The following is a 21,335-nucleotide window of genomic DNA, read 5'->3' as shown; positions in this document are numbered from 1 at the left end:
CAGTAGTGGATGAACCACAGAAAATGGCTTGGATGATGGCATTTTATTACATGGAAGTCCCGACACTATACTGTGCACTTCTGAATAACATGTGCAGTGGACAAGCCTGCAGTCCCCTGGGCATGTGCAGTCGCCTCAGTCCCCCTAAGTCCAGACCCCATTGCTACACACCACATTTCAGGAAATTGTATTTTGTCCTTCATGCCCCCCTCTTGTCCCACTCAAACACAAAAAGAAGTTATTCAGGCGAAAGGAAATGGCCACTCTGCTGTCAAGTAATTGCTCAAAGGTAGAAAGGTTCCAGAGACTTGAACATGCCACACTTTCTGACCTTTGACTGGCCCTGTGGGCAGAAGCAGGGCTTGGAGAAAATTATAAGCAATTCTATACAATTTTACACAAGCACAGAAAAGTACAGACAGAGAATTGAGAATCTTAGATATTTTAAAAAGCAAGTTTCTAGCCCTGCCAAATAGGCCTGAAAGTGTGTGAATAATGCCTACTAAAATCTCAGAATCCAGCAGGTGTCTATTTTATAGCTGCTTCCCTCATAGACACAAAGAAATCTCATGTAGATTTAACTAAAAGTTTATTCAGAAACAACTCTATTTTCTCATTCTCCTTCCCCTCCCTTTTCCTTATGACTCCACCCCCGAAACTCTCTACAGGATCCCCACTGGGACAAACTTCTCAACAACAGAACATAAAGGATTACTAGAGAGAATACAACACAGCCCTCCCCTTTATAATAACCAGAATTGAATTAATTTAAAATCTAGTTACAAAGTCCTGAAGCCTTTTAGGTGGTCTCCTGTTATGCGCACTTCTCCTAAGTCTTGGGTTCTCTGGCACAGGAGCTGTTAGTGAGTGGTACAGAGGATTTTTTTCTGGTACAGAGGATTGTCCATCACTTTCATCAGTCTCCTCTGTGAGGTCAAACCTGTAGGTAAAATCCTCAAAGTCCTCTCCAATTCCTCTCTCGAGACCAGACTCCCTTCCCTCTGGTCTCATAATATGCATGCTGGAAAGTCGCAAACTGTTCCATTTCTTTCCAGCATCCAATAGGACGAAATCTCCTCAGACTTTGATTATTTGTTTTGGTCCAGAATATCAGGAATATCCCTTTCTCACTTTATAAGGCAGCCATACTTGAACAAAGTGCCCCACTTGAAATGTTTGTTGTTTCACACCCCATCTGATCCACATACAATTTGTATTTTTGTTGCTTCTCCATTACCTGATCATGAATCTCTGCATCCCGAGTGAGATGGCATGGAAGTTCTATCAACTGTTGCCACAGATTGCCTCTTTCCAGGATTGTTGTTGTGTAGTAGTCAGTTGTAAACTTTATTTCACTAATCTGTTCATTATTTCCACTAAGCCATTCCCTTGAGGATGGTACAAGGAAATAGTCTTGTGTTTTATCCCATGGTTATGCAAAAATTGCTCCATTTCAGATGAGGCAAGCTGTGTCCCATTGTCAGTTACCAGCTCTTTCGGAAGACCTTGCCTCTCAAAAACTGCTGCCATGAACTGGATCACCTTGTTTGTAGTAATGTTGTCAGCAAATGAAACTTCTGGTCACCTGAAATAGTAATCCGCCATCACTATAACAATTTTTTTGTTTGCGGGTTGGTTATCAAAAGGCCCCATTATATCCAGAGCAAGTTTTCCCCAGGGACCATTGAGACACTCTACTGGAGTCAAGGAGGTGGTAAAAGTCTTCTATGATTTGTCAGATATAGCTGAAGTCATAGAGTGCCTGATCACATTTTCAATGTGTTTGTTCATACCTGGCCACCAAAAACTTTCTCTGGTTCACATTTTAGTCAAGCTCATGTCCACGTGACTTTCGTGGGCAATTTTGATCACTGTTGCTAGTACGGAGGTTGGCGCCAAGAAACAATCCGTCTGCAGCACCAGCTCATTGAAAAGAGACAGCTTACTCGATACATGCACGTATGGTTGAAGATTGTTCAGATACAGTACCTTGTTTTTGCGTGGGCATCAATTAGTTATGTAAGATTTAAGTTCAGTAAACACTTGATCAGTGCTCACTGAGGGCTGCTTTCTATTCAGAAGACATGATCACTCCATGACTGGATGAAGTTATTTGCACAATTACTACTCATTCATCCTTGTCTTTTGGGATCTCTGCCTTTGTTAGTCTGAGATCCAGCACAACCAGATAGTTACAGAAGCAATAGCACAGCATATTACACTCAGTGCTGAGAAAACTACAAAATCAAACCTCTTGGCCTGGAAGTAGAAGTCAACATAAACAATATACAGTTGTATTCCAAAGATCTGGAAGATATTCCACCTGGAAATCAAAATCCATAAGTCTGGGGATGCATTTGGCTGTTCTTTGGGTTCCTTAACTTGATCCTGGAGTAGTAAATAAAGCAGATAGGGGTTTATGATCTGACTGTGAGGCACATTTTCTGCACCACAAGTAAGTGCTGAAGTTCTTCACCACCCAGAAACATGCTAGAGCTTCTTTTTCAATGAAATAATACATCTTCTCTGAAGTAGTAAGCACCCTGGAAGCAAAGACAACTGTAACTTCCCTGTCCCTTTTGCTGGGTCCACACAGCACCTAAACCATTTTCAGAAGCACCAGTGGTTACAATAGTGTGCAGGGCAGTTAACAAAACTGGCTTTGTGGATAGAGTCTCCACAAAAGTAGCATTTTTAGCTCCTCCTTTCTTGTGCTGCCACTTCCTGGGCCATATGAGAAGATTGCGTTTGGAAGGATTTAGACTGAACAGCCTGGATTTCCGTTGGTTGGTTTGTGGGTACCAAAGACAGTGATTTGGCACAGTGAAGAGCATTTTCTACCCTTCTAGCCATCTCTATAACTTTATCCAAGGTAAGTTTCTGCTCCAATAGCAGTTTTTCACATAGTTTGGAGTAGTTTGTTTTCACAACAATCTGATCCCTATCATTTCATCAGTAAAGTTGGCAAACTCACAGGTTACACTTAAGGTATGCAATGCTGTGATATACTGATCAACAGATTCACCAGGCAGTTGCAACTTGTAACATTCAGCAATCACATTCAAAGTGGGGTTGAAATTATAATCTAAGCCTTGAAGAGCAGCTTCATAAGAATTGGCATCCCCTTCCAATTTGGCAGGAAAGAGCAAATGATTATATATTATCTGGCCTTTAGGACTCAGGCAGTGAAGCAATTTTGCTTTTAGCTTTGCTGGAGTAAAATCAAGGGTCTGTATGATGATGGGGTAATTGCAGAAATAAGACCTCCATCGTTTCCAGGGAAGAGTAGGCTCTCTTGGGGTGGACAAGAAAAAAGGTGGTGGCAGCATCTGAGCCATGCTGCAGTGGGCAACCAGTGAACAACAGAGTCCAGGACAGATAAAGAAAAAGTACCTTAAAAGTTTGTATAGGAAAGGAAACTGGAGAAACAATCAGCAGTGGCAAAAGTAGAAAGAAGTTCAGGAATGTAGGCCCAGTAATGCAATGAAATTAGATTGTGGGAGCATTCATAAACTTTGCAGGCTCACACACTTAGCTGGTTCAAAATATCATTGCCAAATGTTTTACAGCTGCTTCCCTCATAGACATAAAGAAATCTTATGTAGATTTTTGGTAGTGTCCAAATCAGGTTTTTTCTATTCATGCCCTGTATAGCCCCTTAACTCTCCCTATAACTAGCAAAGGAAGTTAAATGATGCAAAATAAACTAATCTGCATAACGTACACAATGTGTAAAGGTTACCGAAGTCAGCTTTTCTTGTTATGGAATTTGCATTACCTTGGCCTACATCTTTCTTTCTTTCTTTTTAAAATCTAGACAAATACATTATGCATTAGTACTCCTCAGGAGTGACTCAGATTACTTAATTTTAGTATGAATGCTCAGGAGTAATTTAATCTGGATGTCATCCACTGTCCTAAATACATACCTGCCAACATGTCCCTTCCCCTATTCAGGTGAATGGGAAAATAGGAACATGTTGGCAGGTATGTAAGTAGTGTATGGGAATATTCTAATCTCTTTTGTGGAAGCAGAAGGGAGGGTGGATTCGTGTGCAGAGAAGGATACGTCCCAGCTTCTGATGTTGAACCACTTTTGATTCAAGGTTTCTAAAACAAGCAAAGAGTTTTGCAAATTGATCTGATCCATTCCATTCTTCAGCCATTCCTATCTGTTAGGGAAGACAAGCATCTGCTGGGTAAATACCCAGAGAACTATGGGCAGGCTGAGGCAACCCTTCCACAGGTCAAGAGATTAAAACAATGCTCAAACCATCTGAAGGTGGAGTTATTACCAAATTCTAGGATGCATATCCAGGGCTTTCCAGACTAGCTGCTCAACAGCAGCAAAACACCTCCATTCAGGCAAGTTGCATTCAAAATATAAACAGCAGTGGGAGCAGTCTCGCAGAAACTAACAACCAAAAACCCCCCAGCAACTTTCTTACGCCAGGTATACGACGCCCTAGCTCTGTATCACAGCAATTAAATTCAAAACAAGGCACTGGAAATGTGAATGGCACCCTGCTGTCCGCATAGGCACTGCGGTGTCACAACACAGGAAGTGTGGGAGCACACTTCAGAGATACGACGTGACCCCACTGCAGAGTGTAATCTGGAAAGCACCCTTGTAGGTCAGTCGCTCTTTCACAAGATGCTAACTTTTATGCAAATATGTACCCATCCATAAACATACTTTTGAAGACAAGTATTCTTTTTTAAAACTCTGTATTCATTCATCAGAAATATAAAATGCTAAATACAAAGAGCAGGGATGTTTGCATAACTTGCCCTAATAAAAGAATGAGGCATATAGTAAACCTGATTTTTCAGGGTTGGTAACCATGTAATTACTTTATATCTTTCTTAACAAGGGACTACTTAAACTTTTCTTCTGCGCTATGACTGCCTAGATTAAATATGATTTTTTTTCTTCAGAAGCCTTGCAAAACAAGAAGAGTTGTTTCAGAACATGTGAAAAATTCAGTTATCACAGGTTAAATACATATCTGCAGTTCCTGTGCATGCAAACTAAACATGGATGTAGTGCTTATAAAAGGTTAGTATTTGTAAACCTTTTTCATTTTGAAACCAAATGAATGATTTTTCTATACTGGATCCAAATTCTCAGATTCCTACAATACTGGTGGCAGCAGTAATATAGAATTAGGAATTCCACTTTTTATTTTGAAAATAACTGGGTGTCATTTTGAATTTTGCAGCAAAATCCTAGGTATGTAATCAGAAGCCCCACTGTGATCAATGGGGGTTACTCTCAAGTAAGTGTACATAAGAGTACAGCCTTAGAAGAATAAAAATCCTGTTATTCTGAGTAGTGCCAAAACTACTGCTATTAAGTTTATATTTCAGGTACAGTTTACTAAATACCTCTTTAAAATACAGCACCAATATATTTTTGTAACAATCATACAGCTCATTTGAGATGGGAACACCTATGAATGTGTAAATGTTATAAACAGACACATCTAAAATGTAATTACAGACATCATTCTTTCACCACTGGAACAAATGAAGGCAAAAAAAGGTTTGATAGAGGACTAAAGCAGAAAAAATGGTAATGTATTTTGTATAAAATGAATAGCTTCAAACAGAAGTAGTTATATCTGAGCTAGATGTTTGGTTGATTTGAAAGTTCACTTACTGGGGTTTATACATTTATAAAATGTATTAAGATTTTCAGTGGTGTTCTGTGTCCATCTCTGTTGTTTTCCAAGGTATACCTATTTAATGTATCAATAAAATGAATAATATTTGGAATTGAAGAATTATAATCTATTATATTAATTCTCCTGGGTGTGCCTTGGAATGTGCGTCCCAGAGCCCAGCTGATTGGCTGGGTGGTGGATGCGCCTGAGTGGCTGAGGTGCACCCAGGAGGATTGGTTGCCACGGCGGCGGCCCGGCTAGGAAGTCCAAAGGTGGTGGGCCCGGCCCAGCCGCGGAGGCAAGGCCCAGGAGAAGGGAAAGAAACGGGGGATGGGGGCAGAAGTGGCAGTGGGGAGGAGAGGTGGCTGGGCACGGAAGCAGAGACTGGGGCAGAAGGGGTGGGGAGAGGTAACCACCAGCCCCAAAGAACACACAGATGCTCTGTGCAGGGTCGGCTAGTCAGGGGAACCAGAATTCCCCTGGTTCTCACCTGTGTTTGATACAAGATGAGTCCCTGTAAAGTAGATACCATCACTACATCAGAAGGATGGGGCTTTAGAACTAGTTTTCCACAGGCTCTATTTTGGTCTTGCTACTTACATGGTATCAATCCTAAATGCACTTCCAAGCAAGAAAGACCTAGGGAACTTGGTAGAATTTACTCCTAAGTCTGAAGTTCTATGTATACTTATGTGCAATTACGCCCTACTGAACTCTGTGAAACTTACTTCTGAGTAAACATGCAAAGGATTGGAATAACACACATTTAGGACTGAACCGCATATGACTACTGAGCATATCCCTCTCCTGGAATAAACTCCTTGACCATGCTAGCCTACAGTGTGCTGTAGATGTTTACTGACATCAGCACACATGTAGAGAACCATGTTGACCTACACAGACCAAGTAGACTAAATCACATGAACAACTTTATAATCTGATGCAATAACATTCTATCTATCCATCTATCTATCTATCTATCTGTTAAATTTATATACCGCCTTTCAGTAAAGCAATCCCAAGGCGGTTTACAGCAAAAAATTTAAACACAAGATGATTAAAAAGACACAATTAAAATATTAAGTGGGGGAAAAATATTAAACAAATCTGATTAAAAATTTAAAACAAAAGCATTGTTTGCATAGCAACATCTCTTTAATTACCTTTCCATTGTGTTTTTGTGAACCTCACAACACATGTGTAGCTTGATATTACTTACAAGTCCAACTGAGTTTAAAGGGTTTGCTTCCAAATTATAGGGATGTGCATAAAACCGGTTCTCCCGGTTCGGTTCGGGTCCGGACCGGGTCCGGACCGGACCGGGGAGGTTCGGTTCTGGTTTTGCCGGACCACCCCCGGTCCGGTTCGGTTTCGAACCGGTTCGGATCCGAACCGAACCGGTTCGGATCACAAAAAGTGGCTGGTTTTGAAGGGGACATTGTGTTCTACCTGCCACCCAAATTTCAAGTCGATTGGACCTTCCTCTGATTTTTTACAATTTTTTTTTAAAAATTAATTCTTGCCCATAACTCGCAATGTGGAGCCCTTAGGGGCAAAAAAGCTGGGGTGGGTGGTAGCCACCCATGGGTGTCCTCCACCCCAAAAATCCCAAGGCAATTGGTTGCTCCTAGTATTATTGGTGAATTTTTGAAGAAAAAATTTTTTTCCATTGCCTAGAATGGGGGTTTGGGGCTGCCCCAGACCCGCCTCTGTGGGGTGGCAGCACCCCCAAAGTGGGTCCGGGGCCATGGCAAAAATGCCCTCAGTCCCTCCCTGCAATCCCCGTAGAGATAGGAGTGATGGTTCTGTTGTTTTTCTGAGGTATTCTGAGTGTAGATTCTATGATAGCTTATGAGATTTCCAATGAGACACCATGAATCCACTCTCATTTGCTATCACAGAATCCACACTCACTCAGAACACCTCAGAAAAACAACAGAACCATCACTCCTATCTCTACGAGGATTGCTGGGAGGGACTGAGGGCATTTTTGCCATGGCCCCAGACCCACTTTGGCGGTGCTGCCACCCCACAGAGGCGGGTCTGGGGCAGCCCCGAAACCCCATTCTAGCCAATGGGGAAAAAAAATTTCTTCAGAAATTCACCAATAATACTAGGAGCAACCCAACAATTGCCACCCCATCTTTTTGGCCCCTCTCTCTGGGCGCCCTAACACGTAACACCTAGTCAGTCCAGCTTAATGCCTACCTACTACCACCACTCCTATCCAAGCAAGTAAGAGGAGGACACTCAGAGAGACAACACCCACTCTGATCTAACAAAAAGGCCACTGCTGTGCTGCCTGCCAGCACAGCAGCAGCAGCGGAGCAGCACACTAAGCACAAGAGCAGCACACACAGAGAAGAAGCAGGAGGCGGAGCAGCAGAGCAGCAGACCTGCCGCTCTGCATGATGGGTGACGTGATGCCCAAAGAAACCACCGCCTCACTCAGTGCCTGCCACTGACTAGGCCCGACAGACAGAAGCCAGCCAACCTGCTCTGCTCTGCTCTGATGCTCCCCATGGATGATGCACACACACCCTACATCTGCATCCCAATGACCAGACCAGACCAGACCAAGTGCGCAGAGTCAGCACAGGCCAGCAGCCACCAGCCCAGAAACAACAACAGCTACTACTGCTACCACCACAACCAGTGTTGCCGCTACAATAACATTCCCAGTCCAGTCACGCGCGCCACAGCCTGAGCCTAGCACACAGCCAACAGCTGCTGCCAGCCAGTGCCTGGCAAGCCCAGCCAACATGAGGAGGAGAGAGCTAACAAGTAGACGGCGCACGCACATCACCAACCCATCACGACGGCGCAACTGCAAGGGGAGAGGGCACAATTACAGGCAGGAGGAGGAGGAGGAGGCAAGGCAATCCTAGCACAGATTTGAAAGTTTAAAATCCACCAGGACATCTTCTAGAATCTAGACTTCTGTTTTTTCTACCACCAGCTGTAGTGTCTAGTTAGTCAGTGTGCTGTGCAGCTGAGCTGAGCTGAGCTGAGCTGCATGTGAGGAAGGGTGATTGTAGCTAGTTCTTTAGTTTCAGCAGACTGAGCATTGAGCATGGGCAGTGGCCTTGGGAAGCAACACAATTACACAACACTCACCTGCTGCTGCTGGTCCTAGAAGTTGCCTCTTCTCGTCTTCACCTCTTCGTGTGTGTGTGTGTGTGTGTGTGTGTGTGTGTGTGTGCAGTGAGTGCATGCCTTTTGCCTTGCTGGAAAGAAATGCTTCTCTGGTCCACCACCACATATCTGCTCAAGGACACAGAGGCCCAAGGCAGAGGTGGTGGTGGCACCAGTGTGAGTGCATGTGTGCTGGTGGTGTTTGCCACCACAGGTGTTTTGTGTGTGTATGTGTGCGCTGCTAGCTAGGAGGGGGGAGGGAGGCAGGGAGGGAGGCAGGGGGGAGGAAAGGGGAGGGGGAGAGGGATGTAGAGGGGATTGAAGGGGGGAGGGTCCGGCTCAGAGTTGGTCAGCCACATATTTGTGCACACACGTGCTCACGTGTGTGCTTCGGTGGGAGAGACCAGACTCTCATCATCTGCCAGACCGGGGTTGGGGGCAGGTGAGGCGGTGGTGGGCTGGAAGGGAGGGAGGATGGAAGGTGGTGAAGAGGAAGGGGAGAGGATGAGAGGGGAAGGATGGAGGGAGGCATGGGGGGGAGGAAAAAAAACATGTAGACAGACACACACCACACTACACACAGAAAGCATCCACACACAGAGACAGTGCTAGGCATCCATTCACACAGACAGACAGACAGACAGACACACAACAGGAAGAGACAGACTGAGCCTGCACCACACACACACACACAGACCCGATTCCCCCCCTGCACAGTTATCAATCAATATGTTGTGTTGGCAGCCAGTTCATTGCTATTCTGATGGTTTTGGGTTTTTTGCCATCAGCCAACATCAACAGTGACCACAATCAAGATGAACATAAGATGATAATAATTCATTCGTTTCATTTCAAAAAATCACCCAATCATTTTCTCCATGTAAACCAAGCCCCCCACACATGATTTCTGGTGACATTTTCAATAAAATCAATTCATTTGGCATTCATCATTTTGTTCTCCCTTTGTCACCTTTTTTTCTTTCTTTTGCATAATTTTGAGGCTTGATTTTGACATGGGGTTTTTAAAGAAAAAATTATTTACATGTTTATTTACTAGTATTTACATATCTACACTGCATTTTTGAACGTATACCCGCCGCTGCCGCTAAGTCTAGTACTCCGTGGGCTGTGCTACTTTGGGGGTGTGTGCCGTGCCCACGCCAGGTCCCCAAATGCTGACAGGTGGATAGATAAAGGGCCTGTGCTGGTCAGCATTGGGTTTCTTTTTAGGTGGGCGTGGGCATTGTGAACATCTGGCCAGTCGCAGCACTACAACTACTACTACAACTGCATCTCTGTGTGGGCACACTACACGCTGCGACTGGCTGGCACGGCTCAGCATCTGTCACGTCAGCTCAGCTAGAGGTGGAAGGGGGGAGGGTAGGGATAAGCAGAGGTCGAGCCAGGCAGGTGACCAACCATGGGGCAACCCACGGTAATCACTCGCCCGTCTCAAACTGCAGCTTGGGGTAGCCCAACAGGGGGAGGTTCACCTTAAGGAAGACCAGCTGCTCCACCAGACCAGGGTCCAAGCGGGAGCGAGAGGGTGTCACCACGTCCCCGGCACGTGAAAACACCCGCTCGCTCTGGACACTGGTTGGGGGGCAGGAGAGGAGGCGCACAGCCACCACCGCCAGGTCCGGCCAGACTTGGCGGCGGCTCGCCCAGAACTGTGCGCAGTCCACGCCGTCTCCCTCCACAGGCTCCTCCAAGTACTGCGCAACGCATTGCTCAGCACTGGAGGGGGGCCTGGCAGGTCGAGCCTCCCGCATACCAGGCATGGCGCCATAGCAGAACCGCTGAAACCACTGGGCGGATCTCGAGTCGGTAGCAAATGGCTGCTGCGATGGCGCCGCCTGGGATGCCGCGCTGCTGGACTGGGAAGAGGGAGGGGAAGGGGAAGCTGACGCCGGCTGGCCGCCCATGCTGCTGCTGGGTGCGGGTTGGGCCGCGAGGGCTGCCCCCGCACCACTACCAACACCCTGGTCTCTGCGGGCCCTAGCGGCCTCCTCCTCCCTAACCTTCTCGACCAGGATGCCCTTCCACCTGGGCAAGTCGTCGGCACTCACGGCATTGCCCTTGAGGGCTGGGTGACAGAGACAAGCGAGGACATACTCCTCCCTGTCTCCCAGCACATCAACGAGCCGCTTGTCAACCCCAGACCTCAGCCTCCCAGCCAGAGCACGACCCTCTGGCGTGGTCAGAGAGATATGGAGTCCACCCATCAGCTTCTCGAGACCAACAGCTGTGGGCAGCGCCTGGCTCAAGGGAGTGGTGTCGCCACACAAGCCCTTCGTGGCAAGCTGGAAGGGCTCGAGTGCCGACACCGCCTCGGACATCTGCTTCCACTCTGCGTTCGAGAAGTCGCAGACATCCAAGGACTCGTCCCTCGCCAGGGCGACAAGGGCTCTCTCCTGCTCCAACAGGCGCTGGAACAGGAGGAAGGTGGAGTTCCACCGCGTCTCCACATCCGTAGGGATGAGATGGCGAGGAAGGCCAAGGTCATCCTGCTTCTGGCGAAGCAGTCTCCTGGACTTCTCGCTGCGGTGGAAGTGGGCGGCCAGCTTGCGGGACTTATCCACAAGCGTGGCCGTGGCAGCAACAGCAGCTGGGATGGGGCGGGCCCCCTTCTCCTGGGACGCCTTCAGCTCCTTAAGGCCAAGGGCGTCCCTGACGGTCAGATGGAGCGTGTGTGCCATACACCGTATGTTCACACAGTCCATGACTGTCTCGACAGCGGCGGTAACGTTGGCTCCATTGTCGGTGACAATGAAGCCGCGGGAGAGGTGTGGACACCCGCCAATCCACTCCTCTATCTGGCGGTCGAGTACGGCCGCCACCTCCTCCGCGGTGTGCCTCGTGTCCATCGTCTCCACGTGCAGGACGGCCCACCTGTGCCGTAGTGCAGCAGGAGCCGCGCCGGACCCGGAAGCATCGCCCGCGGAGGTCCCCTCACTCTCCGGTCCCCACCAGTGGGCAGTGAGGGCCAGGAAAGAAGCGTGCATCCCACTGACACTGGTCCAGAGGTCAGTCGTGAAATGCACGCTTGTCCCGGCCGGAGCTGCACGCAGCTCGGCCGACACGAGCTCCCTGCACCGGCGGTACAGGGAGGGGACCACGTTCCGGCTGAACGTCGTCCTTGAGGGGATGACGTATTCGGGAGCCAGGTATTGGAGAATACGGCGGAAGCCGTTGTTCTCGACCACCTGAAACGGCTGGTCATCGGTGGAAATCATCTCCCCTATGAGGCGGGTGAGGTGATGATGGTCCACGCGAACAATACGCTGGCTGCCCGAGGACTGCGTCCACCGCTGGACGGGCAGTGTAGCCTGCCTGCTGGCTGGCACACTGCCGCTGCCCACCCTAGTGGCAGATGCACAAGGCGCACTAGCGCTGCCAGCCTGTCCCCTGAGACCTGGGTGGTGACGCTCTAGGTGTCTCCACATAGGCGTCGTATCCAGGTGCGCAGGGTCCCTTCCACGGCTGACAAGCATCCTGCAGTGGACACAGCGGGCGTGGAATGGGTCATCTTGAGGGACCTCAAAATGCACCCATGCACCACTGCCCTTGGCCTCCTGCGCCCTGGGCGCCGTCCTAGGCCGTTTCTCGCAGGGTGGCTGCAGTCCTGGGGGGGGGGGCGGCCGCCGCTGCCTGCCCACTGCTGCCACCCAACCTGCCCCTTCCGCCCTCCACAGCGGAGGAAGGGCCCGGCTCAACTGGCATCGGAGAGGCAGGCCTCTCCTCCACCACCTCGCCAGACCGCTCCCCACCAGAGTGTCGGGCTTCACGAGGGGGGGCCCCACTGAGCGGCGAAAGGATAGGGGGAAGGGGCCCCAGAGGGAGGGAGAACCTGGCTGCATCGCTGCCAGCCGCACGGTCCTCACCGCCCTCTACCTGCTCTTCCAACTCCACAGTCTCCTCCACCTCAACAACTGGCGGTAGCTCAGCAGCACCTGGTGCCGCCGGCGAGGAGGGACCCGCCACAGCCCTAACGGTGCCTCTGCCTCTGCCGCGATTGGCGGCAGCAGGCGTGGGGAACTGAATCCTGCGCACCAAAGATGGGGCCGGAGCAAAGAATTCTCCAATGGGGAGAACTGGGGTGTCCTCAGGCTCCCCGCGTCCTCTCCCTCCCCGTGCCGCAGGCGCACCCCGCACCTGGCCTCTCCCACCTCTGCCTGCCAGCCTTGAGCGAGCCCTGCCCGCCACACGGCGCTCAGACATGCTGCTAGGTCAGAAGGAGGGAGACTTTAGGAGGAAGGCCAGACAGGGTCAGAAAAATAATTTGGAGGGGCTTAGGGGCCAAAAAAAAGGCAGCTGATTTGGAGGCGGCGGGGGGGAAGTTTGTTTTCAAAAAAGGAAGCCAATTGGGGGGAAAGGAAGACTTTTTGATATGGGGGGGAAGCCAATCGAAGTGAGGGGGAGGGTGTCCTTTTTGAATTTGGGAGTCAACCACCAAGCCAATTGGGGAGATGGGTCTGGGAGGGTTTTTTTTTTAGAAAAATAGGGGGTTAAAGGGTGGAACCCCGGTGTGGGAGGGTGGCACGGGCAGTTGGGTGGAGTAGTTGTGGTGTGGGTGGCAAGTTTTTAGCTTTTTTGGGGGGGGAGAGTGGATGGGGGGAGGGCACAGCACCTACCGGGGGTGGGGGAGGGATGCAGTCAACGCTTGGGAACCTGCAGATCAAAGGAGGAAACCCTTATTTAGTGAACTGGAACACAAAGTGTGGGTTCTGGGGGGTGGCTCTCAAGTAATGCTCCTGTGGGGGGAGCATCAAACTCAATGCAGCCTATTTAGTGACTCTAAATTGCACACAACCAAAACCAGAACCCAGTCACACCAACACAGAGGTTGAACCCACCCACTCTGTGACTCTGCCTGCCCAATGCCATGGCAAGCAAGCAGCAGCAAACACTTGATGGCAGCCTCATGGATTGAACATCATGATCATCATCATACGTGTGTATTGGCCCAGCATGTAGTGGCAGCATCAGAGCCCAGCCAGGACCCCACTCAGACTGCCCCAGAGGCAAGGAAGCACTCTGGCATGGCATGGGCCCAGCATGTAGTGGCAGCATCGCATCAGAACCCTGGGCCCCACTCAGACTGCCCCAGAGGCAAGGAAGCACTCTGGAAGGCACCTGTTCAAAAACCACCTGCAAGACGCATGCAATGCAACGCAACACACAGCAGCAATTTCTTTACTGGGCATGGGCATGAAGACACAAGTTTTACAACAGTACATCTCCTCTCCAAGGTTCCCTCCCTCCTCCCCACACCCAAATGCATTTCAGAATAGGGGTGTCCCTATTTAAAACCGCCAGCTAGGGAGAGAAAGGGGCAACAAAAGGTGCACAATCGCACACGCACTAACCCCTCTTCTTCCGGTCCTTCTCCTGCCGCTCACTGCTGGTCACGGATTCGCCGCCGCCAGCCAGCCACCCTGGGCTGAGACACAGCAGGGCGGCCGCACGAGGCACACAGGCAACCGGGGTAGTTCAACAACGATGGAGGGGCAGAAGTGAGGAGACAACACTATTTGTGTCGCTCAACTCACCCCCAAGCAGAGACAAAATCAACCAAAAACTATAAAAAGAAAAAAATAACCGATGGCAGCCGCCAGGTGGGTAGGCTACTGTGTGCGGCTGCAGCTGTGGGAGAGGAGGTGGAAAGTGAAGGGGAGCAGAGAGAGAAAAGACTAAGAGAGAGAGAAAAGAGAGGGGGGGCAGGGACAAAGAGAAAGAGAGGAGAGAGAGAGAAAAGAAAGAGAGAGAGAGGAGAAAGAGAGATGATAGAGAGAAAGAGGAGAGAGGAGAAGCGCAGCGCAGCAGGGAGGGGGGATTCAGGTGTGGGGGGAGGACACAGCAGTAGCAGCGGTCCAAAGAGGCGGGGGGAGCAGAGAGGGTGTGTGTGGTTGGGGGCTAGTGTGTGGCAGGGGGCCTGGGGTAAGTGGAGAGAGTCGGGGGCAAGGAGGAAAAGAGGTGGGGTGGGGGGAGCAGAGAGGGTGTGTGTGGTTGGGGCTAGTGTGTGGTAGGGGGCCTGGGGTAAGTGGAGAGAGTCAGGGGCAAGGAGGAAAAGAGGTGGGGTGGGGGGAGCAGAGAGGGTGTGTATGGTTGGGGCTAGTGTGTGGCAGGGGGCCTGGGGTAAGTGGAGAGAGTCGGGGGCAAGGAGAAAAAGAGGTGGGGTGGGGGGAGCAGAGAGGGTGTGTGTGGTTGGGGCTAGTGTGTGGCAGGGGGCCTGGGGTAAGTGGAGAGAGTCGGGGGCAAGGAGAAAAAGAGGTGGGGTGGGGGGAGCAGAGAGGGTGTGTGTGGTTGGGGGCTAGTGTGTGGCAGAGGGGTGTTGGGGGGATGGGGAGGGGGCAACAACAAACAGCAAAGGAGAAACTGGAACAACTCGGGCAGCAGCAGCGATTAGGCTGGATGGGGTGGTTGGGGGAGGAGCTGGGCCTGGGCTAGGGTCTGGGAGGAGGGAGGGTGGGGGGGGGCAGGCGGGGGGGAGGAGGAGGAGGAGGGTAGCAAAATATATAAAGCAATATATATCAAGAGAACAGAAGCCAGAAGTTTAAAAAAAAAATGAAAAGAAAGACTATAACCAGCAGAAAAAACTTGGGTGTGGGGGTGTGGGGAGGGGGAACCAAACACAGACTCTGAGGGGGGCCACTAAGTGAACAGAGACAATGAAACCACAATTGCTGCAAATTAATAATAGCAAATGAATAAGTGGAACCAAGCAAAGAAAACTGGACTCTGTTTGGCAGCAGCAAACTTGGGAGAAGGCTGGATGGGGTGGGGTTGGGGTGGGGTGTGGTTGGACTTGGAGGGGCAAGTTTGGAGCAGGGAACCAAAACTGATTATATGGGACAACAAGAAACAACAACAGAATCCTCTGGGGGTGGGGGGGAGGGATTCAGGGAACCAACTCGCAGGGCAGCAGCAGTCAGCAGAAACAAACAAAATGGTACAATTTAAGCAAAACCAGCAAGCAATATATAAATGAAACCAATGGAATGCAATGTGAAAATCAAAAAGTTGGACAAAAACAAGGCAGGACAAAGAGCAATAATTAATGGAAGAAGATTTAAAGCAATGAGGATGCAGTGGGTGGGAGTGGGGGAGGGGGAGGGTAGGCCCAAAGGATGAGAAGGGAAAGGGGGGAGGGGGGGAGAAAAGCAGACAGACAAGGAACAGGGAAAATTGGGGGAAATTAAGAAGAAAGTAAAGTGAAGTAACACACAGTATACAGACAAGAGACAGACAGAGAGAGGAGACACACAGAGAGTCACAAAGGGCAGGTGGACAAAGGATTAGACAGAGCACACACAAAGAGACACAGGACACAGTCAGGACTCACAGAGACACCAGAGCAGCCAGCAAAGGGCAAGCAGGTCTCAGAGATGATCCCACAACTGCAGCCAAGAGAAGTTTCCAGAGAAGAGGCTTGGGTTTATATAGGTTTGAAATTCCCTCCTTTGGGAGCCCCCACCTTTGCACTCCCCCCACGGCCAACAGGGTGCCAGCTCTCAACAGTGCAACAGCCAAGCAGCCTACCAGACCAAAGGACTCATTCTGGCCAATCAAGGATCAATAGCGCAGCCAATACAATGCCTGGAAATAGCATCACAAAATGGATGCAAGGAGGAGCAAAAGTTTCGGGAAGGAGACACAAAATGGAGGACACACTTGGAACTTTAAAGAGACACTCCAGAGACTCAATTTCGTTCCTGAACCGGTTCGGGAAACCCGAGCCGGTTCGGTACCGAACCGGCTCGAATTCGGTCCGGCTCGGTCCCCGGAAGGGCCCGATTCGGTCCGGGATCGAGCCGCCGGATCCAGACCGGTTCAGACGAACCGGTCCGGATCCGAACCGAACCGCACATCCCTACCAAATTAGCATGTCTTTACAGCTCAGCAACAATTTTTACATCTAAATAAAAAATCACTGCATTCCTAGGAATTTCCCATGCATACTTCCCTAGGAGTCCTATTGAACTCAGTAGGATTTGTTTTGGAGTAAGTGTTTGTAAGACTGGTCTGAAAAGTACCTGAGAACTTGCAAGTACTGGGAAAATGGCATGTTGCTTACACTGTAACTGTTACACTAGTTCTGGTGGTCAACAGTACCTTCACACAAATGGGCTTCACACACGTGCCAAGCTCTCTAAGGCTGGGCATCTGCGGGAAATAGAGGTGTAGGATAAGTGGAGGAGATAGGGAAACCAATGTCTCCTCAGCCACCAAGTTGTGATCAGTATGCAGGACGTCCTGTCTTCCCTGACCTTTTGGAGTATCCTCAGTAAGAGTGGAATTGGAGAAAACATGTAGTGGAGTTGACCTCCCCAGTGGTGGGTAAATACATCCCCAAGTGAGCCAAGCCTATCCTTGCTCAGGAGCAGAATTGGCAGCACTGAGTGCTGTGCTGAGATGTAAACATGTCTATCAAGGGAGTGACCCATTGTTGAATAGGGTCTGCACAGAGCCTGAGGCCAGAATCCACTTGCAGTCGAAGAAAGTGGTCCTGTTCAGAGAGTCTGTGAGCATGTTGTCCTTTCCTTGTATGTGTATAGCTGTGAGTGTGATGCTTCAATGGATAGCCCATTCCCAAACGTGGATGGCCAGGTACAGCAGGTGGTGAGAGCACATGCCACCCTGGCAGAACGCTTTTGCTGTGGTGTTGTCAGTTTGTATTTGAACCACTGTGCCACGGATGTAATAGGTCAGACTTTTGATGGCTTTGAGTACCACCAGGAACTCCAAGTAGTTTATGTAAGGGAGTCTCTCCTTTGTGGACCATAGACTCCTGACCTGCCCAGTCTAGGGGTGGGCAACCCAACCTGAATTTGATGTGTCAAACCTGACTTTGACACATCCATCATGATGCAAGTCAAGGGGGTTGGGGAACAAAATGATGTGCATCTGTGCAACTCCCACTAGCATGCCTCTAACATCTTATTTTCATTGCTGGTATAATGTAAGTCCTCAATGCATTTTGAGCAAATTGCTTTTATTCAGCCAATTAGCTAAATGTGGGTTTCCTGGAAAATTTTGTATTGGAAAACTTTCCCATGTGAATTTCCCCTTCATTTTGCATAAAATCTGCAAGTTTCCTTTTCAAAAAAAAAAAAAATCACTATACATATTTTCCTGATATCCTAAATAGATCTTTTATTTGGCATGTTATTTGACATAGTTATAGTTTTAAAAAATGTCTTTACTATATTAATTTCCCACACTGTATCTCAAAAGTTTTTCAAATAGCTGTGTAGTTCAACTGAAATATCTAATTTGGGTAGGGGACGGAATCAATAAAGATGCTTCATGTGCTTTGTTATACTGAAACAAATCCAAAGCTTTATATTGAAAGGATTTTTAAAATTGGAATGCTTAATGAAACTTATGTATCCACTCACACACTCCCTAGACATAATTACAACTTTGGAAAGAATTAATTACAAGTTTGAAATTGCTGAATTTGTCTAATATTGCAGTGGCATCAACAGTAATGCATTTTATTAAACAATGCTGGACATTGAGACTAGTATTGCACAAGTGCAACAGTGTAAGTTCCAGACTACTGCTATGCTGTTGCTTGAGCAGGGGAAGGGGCAATTTTACCTATCTTTCCTTTCCTCTGAAGCCCACTGTGCATCACCAAGTTCCTGAGGGCCAGGAACTTGCACTGCTGCACATGTGTAGCACTAGACCAGATGTTAGCCAATGGAATTGTAGCAATGGAAAAATTTCCATTAAATAAGTAAAATAAGGTATGGGAAAAATGTCCACCCCTTATCCCTGGAACTAAGTTCATTAAAAGAATGGGAGGCTGTTATTGCCTCTCGGCCCTGAACTTTAAAACAAGAGTTAAAGGTTCTCTATGTTAAAGTCAGTCATGGACAAAACACCTGGGAATCTGAGCCAGCCAACTTTCCCCAAGTAATAAAATTACAGTTTTGTGCCAGAAAAGATCTTTAACTTATACAATTTCTTAATTCTTCAGTAACAGTGAGCTTGATAGTACTAGGGACATCTAATTTCTAGAACAATCAGGGTAGTCCAGTGGTTCCCAACCTTTTAAAACATGTGTACCCCTTCTTTCATGAACCTCTGCTTAGGTACCTCATAATGGGGTACAATTTCTGAGCCATTTTTGGAAGGGTGGTATATAAATTAAATGGTGTGTGTGTATCACGTGCGCGCGCACACACAAATATAGTTATGAGACAGGCTACTCTAGTCACTGGCTTACATCCAGACAAAGTTACTCATGAGAGAGTACTCCCACTAAAATTAATGGGATAAGTTCACTTGTCCTATTAATTTCAGTGAGAGTACTCAGTGCTAATTTCTGAAGCCTGTTAGTCAGGTCAAGTGGAGGGGTATGCTGAGCTTCAGTAGAGTGTGTTCACTCTCCTCCCTCCCCTTCTAGAGTGGACACATCACTCAGTTTCAAGCTGGCAATCCTCAGGTGGGGGAACAAATAACATAGCTGCATCATGGGGAGGCAGGGCTTGAAGTACTCTCTGAGAACCCTTCAAGGACCCCTGGGGTACTAGTACCTCCTGTTGGGAACCTCTGTTGTAGAAAATACTGAGCTAGATAGACCAATGGTCTGATTTGGTATAAGGCCGAGTTCTATGTTCCTATGATTTCTATAAGTAGAGAGGATGTAGTTGCCTCATAAGGGAGCAAGGGCTGAATATCGAGCTTAAGTTTACTATCAGTTCTGCTTCTCACTCTATGGCTGCTGTAGTGGGAAATGAGGAATACATTTGTGGTAAGACTGAAACTGGTCTCCATCTAGCATATATTTACAGACAATACAGAGTAGGAGCATTTAAAAAGTTAATACAAGGACAGTTTTAAAAGTTGGATTCAGTCACATATATCCTGACAGACATTAACTTGCTTGGTGGTTCTCAGATGGTGCTGTATCCTCACTTTGCAGGGCATGGAATAATTTAAATGGGGTAGTTGCTCAGTTGCAGAGTACATGCTTTGCATCCAGAAAGTCCCAGACTCAGTCCTTGAGATCCCCAGGGAAGGCTGGGAAAGACCAATTGTTCTGAATCAGCTGAAGCAGTTTCATTATTCTGGAAAGGGGTAAGATCCTGAAGAACCCAAGACATGCTAGATTTGTAGGGATTCCTGCTCATCAGTCCCAAACCTGATTTGTAGGGAGCTGCTACTTTTACATCTTGCTCTATTCCTGTTTGTAATTATGATGTTGAATTGGGCCTAGAGAGAGAGAGAGAGAGAGAGAGAGAGAGAGAGAGTCTTTGCACATAGCCTGCATGCACATAACTGTCCAGGTACACTCTCCTGTGGAACAGATGGCTGCTGCTGATTAGGTGGCAGAACTAGAAGGTGGGCCTTGACTCAAGACAGTTGGAAAAATAATGCTGTAGCTAATAGAGAATTAAGAAAAGCATCTTGTTGCTTACCAGAAGCTGCCAGATCTTAGGGGAGAAAGCACACATGTAACAAGTATGTGGCCCTAAGGAAGGGAAAGTGACTGCTGCTGTTCCGATGTTAAGCCAAGGAGCTTGGGGAATTATGTGTACACAATTCTCCTCTAATGTGCCTCTATCTACTAGGTTCAACATCCATCTTGTGCACGCTGATGCTCGCACGGATGGTATGTGTCACCACTAGCCATACTGCACCAAGGACTTTTCTTCCTCTGTCTCCCTGTGCAGGAAGAGGCTTCCTCTTCGTCTTTCCAGCGGAGAGTAGCAGAAGGAAGAATCCCTGAGGGGTGCAACAGGTGGCTGGCAAAGGAATGCTTGTCGGGTTAGTGTGGGTCTAGTGTGGGCACCACCTTCTCTTTGCTTGGTGCTCAAGCGGGCGGGTGCGGATCTCGCTTCCGCAAGACAGCCAAGCGGAGAGACCAGAGCACTTCTCGCCCACCTTGCCTGTTGCCAGGCGACCGCTCCTAGGTCACACACGGGTCAGAAACGAGCCACGCCGTGACATAATGACACTCTCCCTCGCCGCGGCCTAGCCGCTGAATATCCTCCATATAATAACCTCCCCCTATTTCTTTCCCCTTCTCCCTTCGCTTTTCCCTCCCACAAGTTGCGCCACTTCAACAGCCAGCCGCCAGCCGCACAGAACTTAAAATGGCGGCCAGACCACATAGGGATGCTCACGTGACCTAGGGAACCCCTTTCTGTTACCACCGCAAGACTTCATTGACAGAGGTCTCGCGAGATCTTGAAGATAAACGGAGAGGGAGGGGGTTCAGCTGCCCGAAGCTTTGCAGGACCAAACTGGAGGAAGGGGGAAGGAGAAGACAAGTGGGGAGGATCTCGCGTGCGTACCGCTGTAAACATTGTGTAGGAAAGCCTCGCGATAACACCTTCTGCCTCCCCGAATTGCGGAGGGAGTCCACAGCCGGCCTAGTTCTCGCGGTAGCCTTGGGATTTCTTCACCCTCCCCCCACCTCTTTATGCGGAGCGGAGAGTTCTCCCCGCGAGACCTTTTGCTGCAAGCCGAGGTGGGGGGAGGGGATCGAGAGGAGGAAGAAGGGCGTGGCTTGCGCGC

At 48.8% G+C, this 21,335-nt stretch overlaps 2 long non-coding RNA genes across 2 annotated transcripts; both read right to left on the bottom strand.

The window, feature by feature from the left end:
• Window positions 1–572: 572 nt before the first annotated feature.
• Window positions 573–9,757, bottom strand: LOC128349039 (uncharacterized). The gene is made up of 3 exons (XR_008318513.1): window positions 8,784–9,757; window positions 4,070–4,172; window positions 573–3,393 (listed from the first exon to the last, which is right to left on the bottom strand). It is a non-coding gene; the product is annotated as an uncharacterized LOC128349039 (long non-coding RNA).
• Window positions 9,758–19,579: 9,822 nt separating this feature from the next.
• On the bottom strand, window positions 19,580–21,041 carry LOC128349407 (uncharacterized). The gene is made up of 2 exons (XR_008318807.1): window positions 20,234–21,041; window positions 19,580–20,027 (listed from the first exon to the last, which is right to left on the bottom strand). It is a non-coding gene; the product is annotated as an uncharacterized LOC128349407 (long non-coding RNA).
• Between the last annotated feature and the right edge of the window lie 294 nt (window positions 21,042–21,335).

Source organism: Hemicordylus capensis, chromosome 3 (genome assembly GCF_027244095.1).
Source record: "Hemicordylus capensis ecotype Gifberg chromosome 3, rHemCap1.1.pri, whole genome shotgun sequence".
In the NCBI taxonomy this organism is placed as follows: domain Eukaryota; kingdom Metazoa; phylum Chordata; class Lepidosauria; order Squamata; family Cordylidae; genus Hemicordylus; species Hemicordylus capensis.
Note: the sequence above shows the minus strand (reverse complement) of the source record. Positions and strands in the feature narration are given on the sequence as shown.